The sequence below is a fragment of the Opisthorchis viverrini genome (genome assembly GCF_000715545.1).
Source record: "Opisthorchis viverrini unplaced genomic scaffold opera_v5_10, whole genome shotgun sequence".
Classification (NCBI taxonomy): Eukaryota; Metazoa; Platyhelminthes; class Trematoda; order Opisthorchiida; family Opisthorchiidae; genus Opisthorchis; species Opisthorchis viverrini.
Window position 1 is genome coordinate 1,367,344 of NW_008751666.1, and position 16,126 is coordinate 1,383,469.

Genomic DNA, 16,126 nt, shown 5'->3' on the forward strand with positions numbered 1-16,126 from the left:
AGACTAGCTACGGAGACTAGCTTTCAATTTGTACAAAACTACCGGCATCAGTTGTTTAACGGGGCCGGTTTTGTGCACCTACTTTCAAGCATTTCAATGAATCCACTCTCTAGACGGACAGTGTCGCGTGCCGGTGAACTGCCTTCCTACTATTGGGAAGCTTCTTCATTAAGTGTCCGCATTTAGCGTGATGTCACTGGATCACGCAATAATCTACATCAAATTAAGCAGTTTTTCTATCTTCTGTCCTTACAGAGATGACAACAGCTAATGGTCATTACGAGCAAACACTAGATTAATACGAGCTAATGGTTTATTCAAAAGCATAAGTAGGGCGTACTCCACTATAACACGAATCTCTATGATCCATTTTAATACACCGAAGACGGATAGAGTAGTGAGTGTCCGACATCTCCACTTTAGCGCGGACCTTAACCCACCCACACACACGTCAGAATGGCAAGTAATTTTTCTAATTTTTAAATTAAAATAAACTGATTCGAAATGGGAATATTCTTACAACTGCAATAGTTTCTTTAATGTAAAAGCCAGCTAACTTACCGTTGGAGCTATTTGTTTCAACGACTGTTCAACCACTGCTGCAAGTAATGAACGGGACAGCCAGTTCCTTATTTTTGGTGGGCTCTCACCAGGTGGTTGCCTTGGTCAGGGGCGGGTGATGGTAGCTAAGTCCTGTCAGATACCGTGGAAACGTAACGTAATCTGAAAGAAGCGGTAAATAGGTACAGTGAACTGTAACGATGAATCTGATTGATTGACAGGATGGAAATAGAAGAAACGATGACGAAAAGTCATAGAAGAAAATATAGTATCCCAAGAGGACAATATAAAGTCTCCAAAACGGGTTGTTAACATCCAGAATACTAAAGTAGCAACCAGCTTAATTGGGACCCCCAGGGTGAATGGCAATTTTTGGGTATGAGCTGATACTGAACGTAAGAAAATTCGTTGAGTCTGAAGTTATGGCAACTTGGTTTTTCAGGTGAGAATGAACAGGCTCATGTTCAAAAATGTGTTTACTACTGATTTTGAATTCTGGATACATCAGATAGTCAACAAGCTTTCTGGAACCAATGGAAATGGATGAATGACAAAAGTGCACCGCTCTCATGAGACCGAAGTTCATGTGTCAATGAGGAACAATACCTGTTCGGAATAGTTTTGCTGTAAGTGTACTTGTAGCAAACAATCGAAAGCGAGTCACCGGTGTCTGAAGATTCTGAGATGGTCGATTTTATATGTCATCACCCTGAGGGGCTGATGTGTTGAGTTCTACCATCTAGTTCAAATAAATGAGTATGTTTAGCACATCCGAGATGTCATTCGTAGTCATCTACGAAAGGTCGGATAAATCACTGATGTATACACGGTCCAGAAACTAAACTAATGACATTGGTTGGGTGGAGGGTCTGTTGACGTAACCAGTGCGCAAGTGAGGTTCTATCTGTTGGACGGTGACTGACTGTTGTAGTTTCAGTGATATCTGATCTGGCGGAAATTTCTACATTAACCTCCGCACTCATATTCCTGAACGGATTTCGCGTAATTTCAAACGTAGGTGTCTGTCTATTTATGGTAGGTTAATACGGACTCAGTAGGGTTCGGCTGTAACCCCCAATTTTTCATACCTTAGCTTGGCTGATTGGTGTTCTGTTCGCTGAACTTGGAAGTCAAGTTGGAAATGCCTAGTCACCAGTCGAGGTGGAGTCATCAGCGCGCAGTGGATTAGCGGTTCATCCGTGCAAGGGTCTTGACGATTGCTGTGTGCGTGGTTATAGATATCTTGTCGACGGAGGGCGATTTTTACTATGACTGGCCGTTAGAACAGTCGAACCTTGTTGGTTGGCTAGTTGGTCAGTTCAGTTGGCTTACATCCAGCTGGCCTTTGACCTTGTCCTCTATCACTCGAACTCGAACCTTCTTTTTTCGTTTCTCTGGATGTCCTGCTTGCCGGCTGATCCTTCCATCGGATTGATTCTCTTTGCATTCTCCGATTAAGCTGATGATCCTTTACTCAAAGTGTTACATCGATTGGATTGGTTTCTATGCCGGCCTATCGCATCTGTGACAGAGGCATGCCTTCGGTTTGCCTCTTGCTTGCATTGTGTTTCCACGTACTAACATCTTAGAGTTTTCTAGACTGAATACGCATCAATCAATAGCAAACTATACAGCGTATTGAAAGGATTTATTTCGCTCGCGATATGCTTCTGAACGTTTATTGACATAGCCCATTTTGGTATAAATAATGAAGAAAAACAGCTTCGAACTGCTTCGGCTGTTCCAGTTGGGCTGGTATATGTTTCTTAGTGCCTTGTTAAATACATTTTGAGCCAACTGGGATAATGTACTTGATGTGAAGTTCTGTTCTGCATTACATCCTCATGTAAAGGCGAAGTTGAAATAGTATGTCTGGCTGTATGCCCCGAATCGAAATTCGCACCGCAACTTGAGGTCATTCATTCTTCTTCCACGGAAAGGGAACTCGGTACGGAAAAAGATGTCCGTTTAGATTTGCTTTACGTGGGTTCCTGCTTACATGTCCATAGTACATACATAGAATACCTCCAGCAAGGTAGCTCTTAGGAGCGTACTGCTAGTCAGGCCAATTAACTATTATCAAGCCAGTTTGGTCACTGTCCACTGAACTGTGCCCATATTGACAATAAGAGCATACGTAACCGACATGCAAGTCTCAAGAGCGGTCACAGGTCCGTACGGTTTGACACCTTTTTCCAAAAGGAGACTGATTAGCTGACTGGCTGCTTTCTCTCCATGAGGAGTTCTTGGAAGGGAGTGTGACTTTGGAAAAAAAACGGGAATTTATGCCGCTGCCCAACTCGGTACGGAAAAAGATGTCCGTTTAGATTTGCTTTACGTGGGTTCCTGCTTACATGTCCATAGTACATACATAGAATACCTCCAGCAAGGTAGCTCTTAGGAGCGTACTGCTAGTCAGGCCAATTAACTATTATCAAGCCAGTTTGGTCACTGTCCACTGAACTGTGCCCATATTGACAATAAGAGCATACGTAACCGACATGCAAGTCTCAAGAGCGGTCACAGGTCCGTACGGTTTGACACCTTTTTCCAAAAGGAGACTGATTAGCTGACTGGCTGCTTTCTCTCCATGAGGAGTTCTTGGAAGGGAGTGTGACTTTGGAAAAAAACGGGAATTTATGCATTCCGCTGCCCAACTAATGTGAAATTTAGATATACAATATTGAATAGGTGATTACTCTATGGTAAGTTAGCTACTGCAAGTACCCGACAACTCCCAGCAACATCAAAGAGGCACTATGAGCAGTGTGAATCGGTTGAAGCTACTTCAACTCGTTTAATACCACCGGAAACCCAAGCATTAAAAGCCGTTATTAGGGAGGAATGCTGAAGGCAATTCGGATATCCGAATTGCGGCTTCACCTGCGGTTTGCGCCGAGCCGCATGTGCATCTAAAGTCAATGCATTTGGGTGCAACTAAACAGTTGAGCACGTCAGTGCATGCAAAGGGTCAACCCATGACCCGCACCACTCAGAAGATGGCTCTTGAGACACAGATATGACTTAGTAGTGCAAGGTTTGGTTGGAGCGAATCAGCTATAGTACCGTTGCAGAGTACAGCATATAAAGCAGGGCGGATCTTGATTTCGTTTCCCGTCAACTTGAAGGCATATATGTTTTCAGGGTGTTCACGAATGGTTTCAAATGACCTCCTCGGTGTTTGTACGTCCTCCCATTTCATTGATGAAAAATTTAAGATTCTGCTCTACACACTGAGTTTACATTAACATTTTAAAATCCTGTTTTTCCCCGCTGAGTTCGCCTTGTTTACAATGTCTGAGTTGTGCCAGGCTTGCCCAGAGGATTTAAATCTTTCGGCACAATGAATGAGCGTACTTCTTGCCTGTAAAGTGAGTTTCACACTTTTTAGTCAACGCTGTAATTAAGTGTTAGTCACACAAAGGTTACGCATTGTTCACCGTCGCAGATGTTTTCTTAGGGCTCTACTGATTACTTCCATATGGGACCTGTGTTTTGCACTCTATCCTCACCGGCCCTCCAACCAAAAAGCCTCGAATTCCCACAAACTTGTTACTGTATGATTTCCACCATTATAATGAAAAAAAACTGTTTTAAAGCGTACGGCTGGTGTAGGCCACTACCACTTGAGGACACCACAGTTTCACACCAAAATTATCCTACGTTATGACAGGCGACCATGATTGCTCGAATTCCACACTTCCTATACTTGATTAACTAAAATTAAGTTGCATACGAATTTTTAAAAATACTTTTTTCATGTTTACAACAATCCACGGCCTATATTCTCAACTGCAACTAAGGCTTATGCTGGTTTACTTATATGATCAGCCGGAGATATTACTAACGAGTAATTTCGTAGTGCTTAGCCGAACTTGAATGAGAAGAACATGAGGTGGTTGTATGGCATAACAGTTATAGTAGGGATAATGGTCTACATTGAGTCACCGTACGTTGCACAGTCCCATTTTTCCTTCACTTTGTACTGTAAATGTGAGTGATACGTTCCATTCTGTCACTATGCTACATTGTCAATCAATTTATGTAAAGAAAGGATGAGCCTGTTAGTGTTCCGTGGAACCATAACAGGGAATATTCCATCCGGCAAATAAGTCTCTTCTGTTATTGCGAAACATCCTGGATGAGAGAGTATTTACGAGAAATACACTCATTTGCAAATCAATTTGGTTTTCACGACAGACTCAACTGAATCTCTTGTTTATGATATTCTACAACTGAATATGCTGCACGCAGGCCGCCTCATGATTCAGCTGGCACGATATTCGAGATATCTCAGTATATTTTCATAAAGGATAGAACATCATAAACGGGAGATTCAGGTGAGTCTCTCGTGAAAATCAAATTGACTTACAAATGAGTACATTTCTCGAAAACAGTCCAACTCGGAGGCTGCGCCTACCTGATGAGCCCCAATAAGGGCGAAACCGGTCGTGGGCTGTCAAGGACCTTTCAGCAACCTTGTGAATAGTTTCCTTTATGAGAGAGTATTTACGTATGAAGGCCGTATTGGATTTCGGAAATTCTGCTCTTATGAGAAGGCCATACAAAAATGCAACTTCCATATTGGTCAACAATCCGGGTGTATTGGTCGCACAGAGACTTAATTCTCTCTGTTCCTATCGAGTCCACCTGTTCCAGGTTTTTTCACTCGTAAATTACTTTGTACAAAAACCCTCAAATAGTCACGAAAAAAAATAACTCAAATTGGAGCAGGTTTTCCACGGCATACTTAATTAACCTGTAAGGGACTGAAGTTCTCATTGTGCGAGAGCTTTACAAACCTTGGCAATCAGCTTGGTACTCCGATTAGTGCCAAATAAGTGGTTTGAAGGTGACCTTAGAAACAGCCACACAAGTAACCGAGTGCCCGGAAGCCTAGAATGCACATGCTGATAGAGTGAATGTTTAATTCAAGTGGGTTGGAAGGAACAGCAATAAGTCTGAATGAAAAGCTGACTTTTCATGAATAGTGATGTATATTAACATACAATTAGAAAATGAGCCTTATCTTAATAAATTTTGCCTGTTGCCCGGGGTTGATTAGTAAATTCACGGTCCTGGGGTCGTGAAGAGTTAACCAGAGTTCACGTGACCGCGACACTGAAAGCATGAGAAAGCTCAATACTCGATAGAGATTCGGGGAATGTCGCTTTGCAGAAATCGATTGAAGTTCTGAGACCACTGCTCGGTACTAGTCGGGCTCTATTTTGGGAGGGGGAGTTTATTATTATCTGACAGCTGATCAATTGTAAGATTGTTCAGTCAAATTCAAAAGAATTATAGCTAATTTCTTCCGTACATTTCATCCGTACTTGCTCACAAGTCCTTTTCCTCCGGGTTCACATCACTACACCCGACTGTGGCAATAGTTGTAATTAATGGTAGCTCGGGTGAGTTTATCGGCTTTTGATCACATATAAACCGATCTAATCACCGAGCTTGACAAGTGGCTTCCAATCCTCTCATCACCAAGTAACGAGACCCAACCGTTCACTGACGATATCTTCCGACGAAACGTTTGTACAGCTGTTGCCAAACTCAGCAAATAGATTAACTGCCCTATAACCAACAGCCAACATCAGACTGCATGCAAAGTGATCGCGCTGTTTTGCATTTATAGTGGTGTATAATGGAGGAGCACGATTCGTTATAGGTCAATCTTGATTAGAGCCTGACCGGTAACAGTTACAACGTTCAGAAAATCCTGAGTAACCACAGGAAAAACGGGATGCTCTTGGAAACAGCCGGAGATATTCTAGACTTTGAAGGACTGAACATACGGCTGAACTGCGCAAATTTTTCAAAAACTCTAAAGAGCTTAGTTGCTGCAAACGTTACCATAGGCTAATGGATTGTAATGATACTGTCAGCTGCTAGTTCAGTGTGGTCAGCTGGAATGCTGCGTCGGGTGATACGGTGATTTTGCTGAGATTGGTGCCAGAAGGAATAAAAGGCCCTAAAGGCTGTTTGAATACATGGGCATTTGTCAGTGTACGTCTCCTTTTAGAAAAAAAATTCGGAAGTCTCAAACTTCCAGGAAATTGATATGGAAGCCACTGTAGGCATGTCGAGGCCAAGGCAGTTGGTTACTGTATCGAGCCGTACCGCAATTTGGCAGATAAGGCCTATTCAGTAAAGTTTACACCTGTTCCACGCAGTCTCCTGTTTTTCACCTCTCAAGGATTTGCTACTGACAGTATTTCATGGTAAACTTGTCAGCTTCCTTATCCGATATAGTGTACCGGAGCTTATGTTATAGTTGATCAAATATTGTTCAAGAAGTGCTTCTGTGTGTTTGGGCTCCAGAAAAGTGACTGACCAGTCGGTTACATTCGATACTAACGTTCATCCGTTTGGGGCAACATGGTGGTACAAACTTGGGTAACCAACACCGTCTTTGCAAAGCAGCAAGAACGGCCACTGCTAACGACTTTTATATCGATGACGGTATAGTTTCAGTTGACATCATATCTGAGGATAAGTACTTAGTACTAGCAAGTTACACCTGACAAAATGGGCATGGAAGGTTGAGAAGTTCTGACCGGTGCGAATGACAACAGTGAAACGACACATCCAAGAGGACCTGACTTAAGATACAGGTCATAATGGAACTTTTCGGAGATGTGGAGTTTAATCATCTCACGACAAAAGTTGGTTTCGCACAGAATGATGATTAGGACAAGACAGTTGACTAGTTCAGCGTATTGATACGGTCCACAAGGTTGTGTATCTCTCCTTTTCCTCCTATGATACGTTTGTTACTCTAAACGAGATGCGTAGACCAAACTTACGAAAAGCACATTTTAGAGGGATTGCTTTAGGGCACTTACTTAGGAACGGTCGCTCACTCCATTATGAATTCGGTCAGTACGTATGAACGAACATTCAGATGTCTCAGAGTTCGGATATGAAGCGGTCCCCCTTCTCAGGATTTTATTATCTAACGCATTAGTTCACTGTTCATTCCTAATGGGTAAGTCCAGGGTCTCTCATAGACCACATAACTATTCCAGGGGAGAAAGCCACCGTCTTGTCAACCAAGCTAATGAGGCTAATTTTGCAAGAATTGCAAACACTTTTCCATAGTTTCACTTTAGAGTGGAAGCATCTCAGCTTGCTAACTCGTTCGTTGTTCAACGTTTAAACTTTAGTCATGAAGTCGTGCATAACTACTTGGTGATTTGTTCTTATAGCTAGTCTTATTGCTAGTCAATATCAGGAAGGTTTATCTGCGCTGCTTCCAAATTGTTCACACTAATCAAAAGATCTATCTTTTATCAATGTAGTGAAAACACTTGACCGGCTATGCACATAACTCCGCTCGAAAAATCAGAGGTCAACTTAGAGTTGAGGAGACCTACTGCAGTGGTTGGTACCTGCCGCTGAACATAAAACAAATCTTTTTGTCACTATACTTCTTGCGACAGGTGAATAGGACTGTAGCGGTGTTAGAATATTTCTTGATGATTATAGCACACAGCGAAAACCGTACCCTTTTAATCGGACCAACTAAGTTAGACGATATCCTTATACATAGACTAGCTTCAATTACAGGACGAAATCTTCACATACATAACTGTCTCATTTGCTAATAAGCTGAAAAAGAGCGCACTTCACAAATTGATTCCGCCAACCATAGATGGCTTTCTTTGAACTAGCGAAGGGCTCTACAACCCTTAGATTGTTGGCAGCAGCTGACTTGCGGATTCTTCATCACGATGATTATTCACGTGACGATGAAACAGCTGCAGGTTAGTTGCCAACAGCTAACTAAACAACATTCCACATAATTATTCATTCGAGCATACCCCCAGGGAGAGGGGCATATCGGGGTGCCCATGTGCTGTCAACAAGAAAGAAACTTTGAATTCTTGCGGGTGCATCTGCGGCGCAATGAAGTACATGAAAGTGTACAATGTGCTTGGTTAGCCAAACCGCGCGCATTGTCACTGCCACCATAATCGGAGGCTGGAGTCACTTCGCACTTATTCGCTTCAGTGAGTATAGGCTACTTTGATTTGTTTATTGTGCAAGAGTAGCAATGCTGCCTTGACTGTTTTAGTGGCCTGAAGACATGCTCCATGGTCATTCGCTTGACAAACTCCTATACCAGGACTCTCATGCGTTCCAATGAGACTTCGTGAAATTCTAGGGAAAATATTCGGCAGCGCAGCGGATTTGACCGGGTTACAACTAGGGATGATCCTTCTTGCCTCGAGCTCAGAAACGACAATGCAGCGTTCGACACAGTTGTCGTTGCGTACTTTCTGTGTAAGCACTAGGGATTCGCTTCGCTCCGCCCACTGGGCTTCGGCTCACAAAACACTCTGGCTTCGAGAAGACCCACACTACAATAGAATGCAAAAGAATACAAAAGAATGCAACACAACTACTAATCCACCGCTACGCACTAATTCGCTCCCCAATAACGTACTGACGATATCACCTCGACTGGTGATGAAGCGTTTGCAATCAAATTGCCCAGCTCAGCGAACAAGCCAGCGACCAACATGCAGGGGTGCATTTTGAAATGTCAACTACTTTAACGTCTCGATCCACGAACATGAAGTCCTGGGTATTGTCCTGGCTGACAATACACTCCTAAAAGGTGAACTGTCTAGTTCTTCCCATCAATGCGGCCCAAAAAGTGGACTTGCCTACAGCTAATCTCTTTTCGTTTTTATAATCGGGCTGCGTAATTGCGCTGTTCCATCGAAGGTATACAAAGCGAACATTTAATGTGTTAATTTCAGATCCTGGAGGATATATACAAAGCGACACGACCGTCACTGTGTAAGTTCTGTACAGTTACTGATGTGGTCTTTGTCAAAAACCGTGACTTATGCCAGTCTCATGTTCTAAGATGCAAAAAAATACTTCGGGTTTTTAATCCCTCGCGAGAAATACTAACAACGTACCAAGGACTTCAGCTTAGTAATACTACCAACAATAGACCAGATCTGACCGCATCCACTACAAAGTGAACTGAGATGAGGGTTTCTGTAGCCCATCATGGACTGCCTCTGATTGTCAGTGAGCTTTCAAAATGATTCCTTGTCCAATTCTCGCATTCAGAACGGAGACAGAATCAACTACACTTTCCGGCCAATGAGAAATGACTGACCTGTACTGTTAAAATCTTTTTGATCGACAAATATGGTTACCGTGCCCGGCAGAGCACGTTTGTTATTTGCTTTATGGTGTACGAGTTCCGCACCAGTTCCTCGCGCGGGTCCCCATTCCGCTTGCGTGTAGACACAAGCAGATTAGAAGCTTCTACAGTTTAGGCACCCGGCTTCACTCCTCATAAAATGTAGCCTACGAAGGTTGAATGCACCACATTATTTGATATTTTCCGAAAATAAACAGTTCTATCAAATGATTTCCCGGAATCCACTTGGAAATCAAATCAATAAACCGATAAAATGAGCATAAATGTGCTCTCCTCTTACTGCAAGAATGTAAGATGAGAACGACTGATTGTGATTAACTCTTCCACAAAATAATCAAGCGCCTGACGCAAGGGGCACTGCGTATGACAAAGGATTCCTAATATAGATTGTGTGGTTTGCATAGTTTAATTTTATCGGTTTTGAAGCGCAATGTCGAGTAATCGGAATGCGCATTTTGGGCGTAAATGGCTTCCGAGAGAATGCGAGATCCTACGTGGGAGCAAAAGAGGCAGTAAGTTTTCTGGATAGGCATCAGTCGCATACTTTTTAGTGGTAATTCGTAACAGCAAATATATTAATACTACAGTAAGACAGTGCAACCTTAGACACTCAGTAGATGATGGAGTACACGCTGACCAGCCGGCGCGCTGCGTTTGAACTGGCGCCCAAGCCAAAGCTCAAACGCGGCGGCTTCTTGATGGCGCTGTGCTATGCATTTAAACAAGAGGTGAGGGCATTTTTAACCAGGCCACTATGAGTTCGCAAGCTTCTCCGCAAGTCAATAAAGCTGGAGCTTTGGCATTTGGCCATCTTAGGGTTGAACATTCAAAAGGCGGTTCATGAAGCAGCCATCTTGTGTCACGTGGTATGAATTCGAAGCATGGCGGCGGATGCGTATGCCCCAAGAAGGAACATTTTCGAAGCGTTTCTGACCCTGATAAAAGCAGACAAAGGTCAGTTTCCCACGGGGAACCCGCGGTTTTGCTTACTCTTCAGCGCGTTCCTTCTGAATTAGAGGCCAAGTCCACATGATCTGTGACTTCATGTCCCATGGGAGTGAGAATCGTAGAGTAGATATCGCCATGACCCCGACCCCAATTTTAAAAATGGCAACGGAAACGGGCGTTTGGGTGAAGCTTAATCGAGGTAGCAACCAGGCGGCGATGGTGATACGTACACTGCAACCACATCTGCGAATCTGGTGTTATATTTGAACATCCGACAAGTTCCTGGTCAGATTCGAACGATCTCAGGGACCATTTCTATTCCAACAAGGGACGGGGATCCACTCCTCTAATTACTACGCTACAGTACTACAGCGTAATACGTAGTGTACGTACGTATTACAAGCATTTCTATACATCTGGTGCGCTGAAACTATGAAAAATCACATTTAAATGCCGGCAGATATGGTCCGGCAGCCCTAACTGTCCCACACGTTATTGGTTCCGTTATTCAAAATATTGGAACGGTATTAACGGATCATCTGCAGATGTTCATAGAGCGGCGTAAACTACTTTCCTTGGAATATCTTGAGTTCCTACCCTACTAGCTTCTTCACTGTTCGATAGCACTTGCGGACACTGTTCTCCCAAGTCACCCTTTGAAGCATGTGCAGCAAGATGACCACAACCATATCCTTTCGCACTTGCTACTAGTGAATTTCCTTTTGAATGACACAGCCTGTGCGCCTTCTCTGACAACCTGCAGTCCAATTGCCAGGCTAGACAAACAGACAACATATGTTGTTGAATATCCAAGCAGAAAACTCGGGCTACCCGTATTCGGTAACCTTACCTATCTACTACAGTTAGCTCATGATCCCGCAAGAATCAATAATCAAAGAATCGAGATAATAAATGAAATGGTCGTCCAGCCGTAAAACTGTTTCGGTACCTAGATGCCGTGTCACCTGAAGGAATTACGAGAACAGGTAATCCCAGTTATGCCCAAGCGATCAAGATGCTGGGGTTGGGCTTGAATAGCAGACCTTCCGATCGGTGACTTCGTGCCTTAATGACAGGTATCTTGGTCTGTCAAGGATCAAGGGACATAAAACAAACGGCACCAATGCTACCGGAAAAAGACAAATCACATCCTCCTACCTGACGCGCATACGAGATCACACGACAGAACTTTAGTGTATGACGTCCTGCATCGATCCTCATCATCAGACATCAAACACCAATGTTGACATTGCCGTACAACTACGAAGTTTAGTAAATCACATTTAAAGCATAAGAATGAAAAAAGAGAGTGGGTGAGGGAGGAGGCGTGGTGCTGGCCTATCACCAACATTCTGAGGTGCTTACGCTTTCAAGCTCTCAATCAGACGATCTGGAAAAGAACTGACTGTACGAACGTCACTCAGCTGCCATTTCTTGCAATGTCCAGCCAAGCGTAGGATGGTAGCCAAACAGTGACTTGGCGATGAAATTTGAAGGCCAGCAAACTCAGCTGCGTTGGTCATTACCTTCCTCCTGGATGGGAACCCCGAGACGGGAACCATCAGTGGCTAGAGACATTGTCAAACATGGCCCAGTAATATCCTCAATGAATCTCTTGCATCCCAGCTGTTACTTTCATTGCGTACCCCCTGTCGATCTCCCCAGTGAAAGGTCCACTGGCGCCACCGTATTTATGCATCAATTATATCAGCTACCGCTTTCGATTCGTAGCTACCTGATTGATCTCTCCAACTCATGAACAAACGAAACTGGCAACTTTAACTGTTGTATGGCAAGTACGCCCTTTTTACAGCGGATACTGATGAAACTCTTCGTGACCTTTTCATACAGTTCTTCCAAGTCACACGTCCTCGCGGCTCGTACCCTTCCGTATCGGGTACTAAGAACAACACTCGTCTCGTTCGTCGGTGTCTCAGCAGTTGTAGCACATGGCTGACAAACCGCAGTTGATGTTTCTAGCTGTTTTCCGCGATCTGAGTTCCTACTGCACAGCCAAATGCCTGTTTTCTAGTTATCTCGTTACGAATCCGTTGACACCACTCGACACCAGCAACGCTTCTGAGGCATTAGGGATTAAAGATCTGAAGGTGCTACATTAACTGTCTGCAGAGACCATGGTTCGAAACCGTACAACAATACAACCCCTACTGTAGACTGATCATGATCACTGCCACGAACTGCAGTTGGTTTAACAGGGCTGCGTACTCCAGATCGACAAGGTTCCCATCAGCAACGGTTTGAACACCAAGGTTTTGAAGAAATTTCAGCGTTCGCCTCATTGTTTCGTCAGTAATGAAGTTCAACAAGAACGGAGAGAGCGGACATCCTTGTTGAACACTGCCCTTTGTTGAAGAGCTTTCACTATACACTAGCATGCGAGCAGAGGCCTCGGATTATGCTCACATATTCTGGGGCATATTGTGCCAAACGAAGTGTGGTTTACAGCACTGGCCGATCGACAGAGTCGAACGCATCCTTGTGTCAAGGAACACCAAGAATATGGGTCGTCTGTACATACGGAGTTGCTCCAACACCTGACAGTGCGAAGATGTTGCCGAGGTAGCCTCTAACCAGTCGAAATCTCGCTTCATGCTCACGGGCCAAACTTTTGTGTGCCACCGTAAGAAGACAAAGAATCAGTGATGACAGAAGCCTTGTAACAACGGGAGTCAAGCTGACACATCCACGGCGAGTATCCTTTTGAAGACAGGCACTATGATTGAGCCATCCGAGCTATCTGTACGGTCTTTCTCTCTGATGAACGCAAACAGGCTAGACGGGCAATGACTGATGAACCCACCGCCATCCTTGTGCAGGGGAAGTGGAAGGCTGTCAACACCAAAAGCACGATGAAGCCTTAGTAGAGAATACACTCGGACACTCCAAGAACCGAAGGAAGCTCCACAGTCCATGTCTTTGTTAAACGGGGGCGAGATGGCTTAAGTGGTTAGAGCGAGAATTTACTGACCGGAAGGTTCGTGGTTCGAATCCGACCTCTGCCTCTTGACTTCTCCTGTCTATGCTTGGGCAACCTGGCAGTATCCCAGCCCTCGTACTTCCTTCGGGTAGCATGACAGCCAGACACCGGAAGGACGTTACAACTGAATGATCGATTTTCTTTGTTAAATGCTGACAGTTTGGAGGCAGCAGGTGGTTCCACGTACTGTGCACAACAGCCCATACGTTCCTTTCTTGGTATCCATTCTGGATTTAGATTCTGGATGGTTTTACTAACGACAGGCTGCAAAAGAACACTCCTGTTCGGTGTACGTCTGAATTAGGTATCTGTTTCTTGTACGTCTGGTATTCACCCCAAGACGACCACCCAATTGGACATCAGCAGCGTCAGCGAGATTCTCACTGACGTTGCCAAACGAGCTGCGCGGAGGCGAATACCGAGTATCTAATCAAGTAGAGATGCTTCCGCTCGTTCGCTCAATAAAACGCACACACCGGTATATCCAGCTTCAGCGTCCTCTGCATCACCAGAGGTGCACGACCGGAACCGGGAAGAGAGCGGGGGGGGGGGGGTCAGTTCTGTCACAGTATGTCCTATGTCCTTGCTTCTGAAAGACAGCATAAATCAATGCAGAGGGAATCCTACGTACGAGTAAGAGTCACCTATGGTCCTGCTTGCTTCAGTGTGTGAACATTAAAGGCAGCCAAATAGGTTGGATTTTGGGGCTCGAAAACAGAATTTGAAGCGTTTAGGGTTTTAACTGGGGCCGGACAGATTAGCTGGAGCTGTACGGCGAACAAAGCAATCAGTCTTAGTGCTGTGATCTATGGAGAGAGTATTTAAGTTGAGATGGTGGCGCCAACCATAGCATGGTTTCGCTTACCCGCCCTGCTGTGTGCAGCAGGTAAGGTGACCCGGCTGGTGATACCACGCGACGGCCGATGTGGCATGGGAGTAATGTTAGTTGGAAGTGTCATGGTTGTACGTCGGCTGTGATACCACTAGGGTACTCATACTTGTACGCGGGGATGAATAGGGTCCTTATCCCAAGCCTTTAGCTCACAACCCGACCTAAAGCTGCCACCTTGACGTGGTGGTCGGGCTTGAGTGCTGCAACGATCACGCGGTTCAGTGCTGCAATGATCCTGCGGGCTACACTGGCTGGAACTTCGTTCCACAAGGTGCAACGATGCCAGGAAGGCCAAAGGGGAGCAGCCAGACCAAGAGCAGCGAGACCCCGTACTACGAGTAATCGTGCTACGATGCGGTCTGGGGGTAAAGTCGTACTGTCCTCTGCGACAGGAGTGTGAAGGCAGTAAGGTGTTTCCCCCAGGCGACCAGCATGTCCATATTTATGGAAGCAGCGATGCTGCCTTCTCCCGAGTAAGGACGGGTTAGAAAAGGTCGGCCCCATAAACCCCACACTCCGATCGCCCAACGGTTGACCGTGACCGCCGGCGCATTATCCGATACGGTCGAAATACTTTTAAAACCAAAGAGCCCGGTGCTGCTCAAAAGGCACCTGCTGTGCGCAGCCGCATCAGAAATGGGACAGTAATGCCTTATTCCCTGCGCCCTCGGGTTAGGCCAACCCCCTGCAGCCGAGCAGGTCAGACTATTGAGTCATCGGCTCCGGGCAGGGTCCCCAAAGAAAACCCTACATTCTCCCACTGCCTCATGGGTCAGGCTTTTGAGTCAGAGGCTAGTGTCAGGGTTCCCGAACAAAACCTTACGTCATCCCGCTGCCTTGTGAGTCAGACTTTTGAGTCAAAGGCTCAAGGTGGGGTACCTCAACCAAACCCCCTTTCTCGGCATGGGCAGCCGGAAAGTATCATTTGCCCGCGCAGTTCAGCGTCCATCGATGGCCCTCCCCGACCCCTTCCAACCGCGCAAGCAAAAGTCGCTGGGCGATTTGATTGTCAGTCCTCTGACCGAAGGGCCTTATGCTCCTCGCTGCCTACAAACATTAAACAAAATAACACCTTCCTAAATCCACGAGATCCTTTCTATATGGGAGCTTTTAACGTCCGTACTCTATGTCAAATTGGCAAACAGTCAATGCTTGCTGAAACCTTGTACTCCCTTAAAGTCGATTTATGCTGTGTCTCCGAAACACGCATACAAGACCCGAGCGTGGTTATGCATCTCCGAACGCCAAGAATGAACTCAGCTCTTTCACATTTCTGCCCCCGTGTGTCCGGTGACCCAGGAGCGATAACTCGTGGAATATATGGCGTGAGAGTCGCATTCAGCCCCAGAGCTGTACGCGCTTTGCTGGATTGGATCCCAGTGAACAGTCGTCTCTGCGCCGTCTGGTTAGCCAGTTCAATGAAGCTCAATGCTCGCGGCATAAAAAGTGGTGCCTGTTTGTCATGTCGGCTTATGCCCCAACGGACTGCAGTTCTGATGCGGAGAAGGATACTTTCTATCGAGAGCTATCCGGG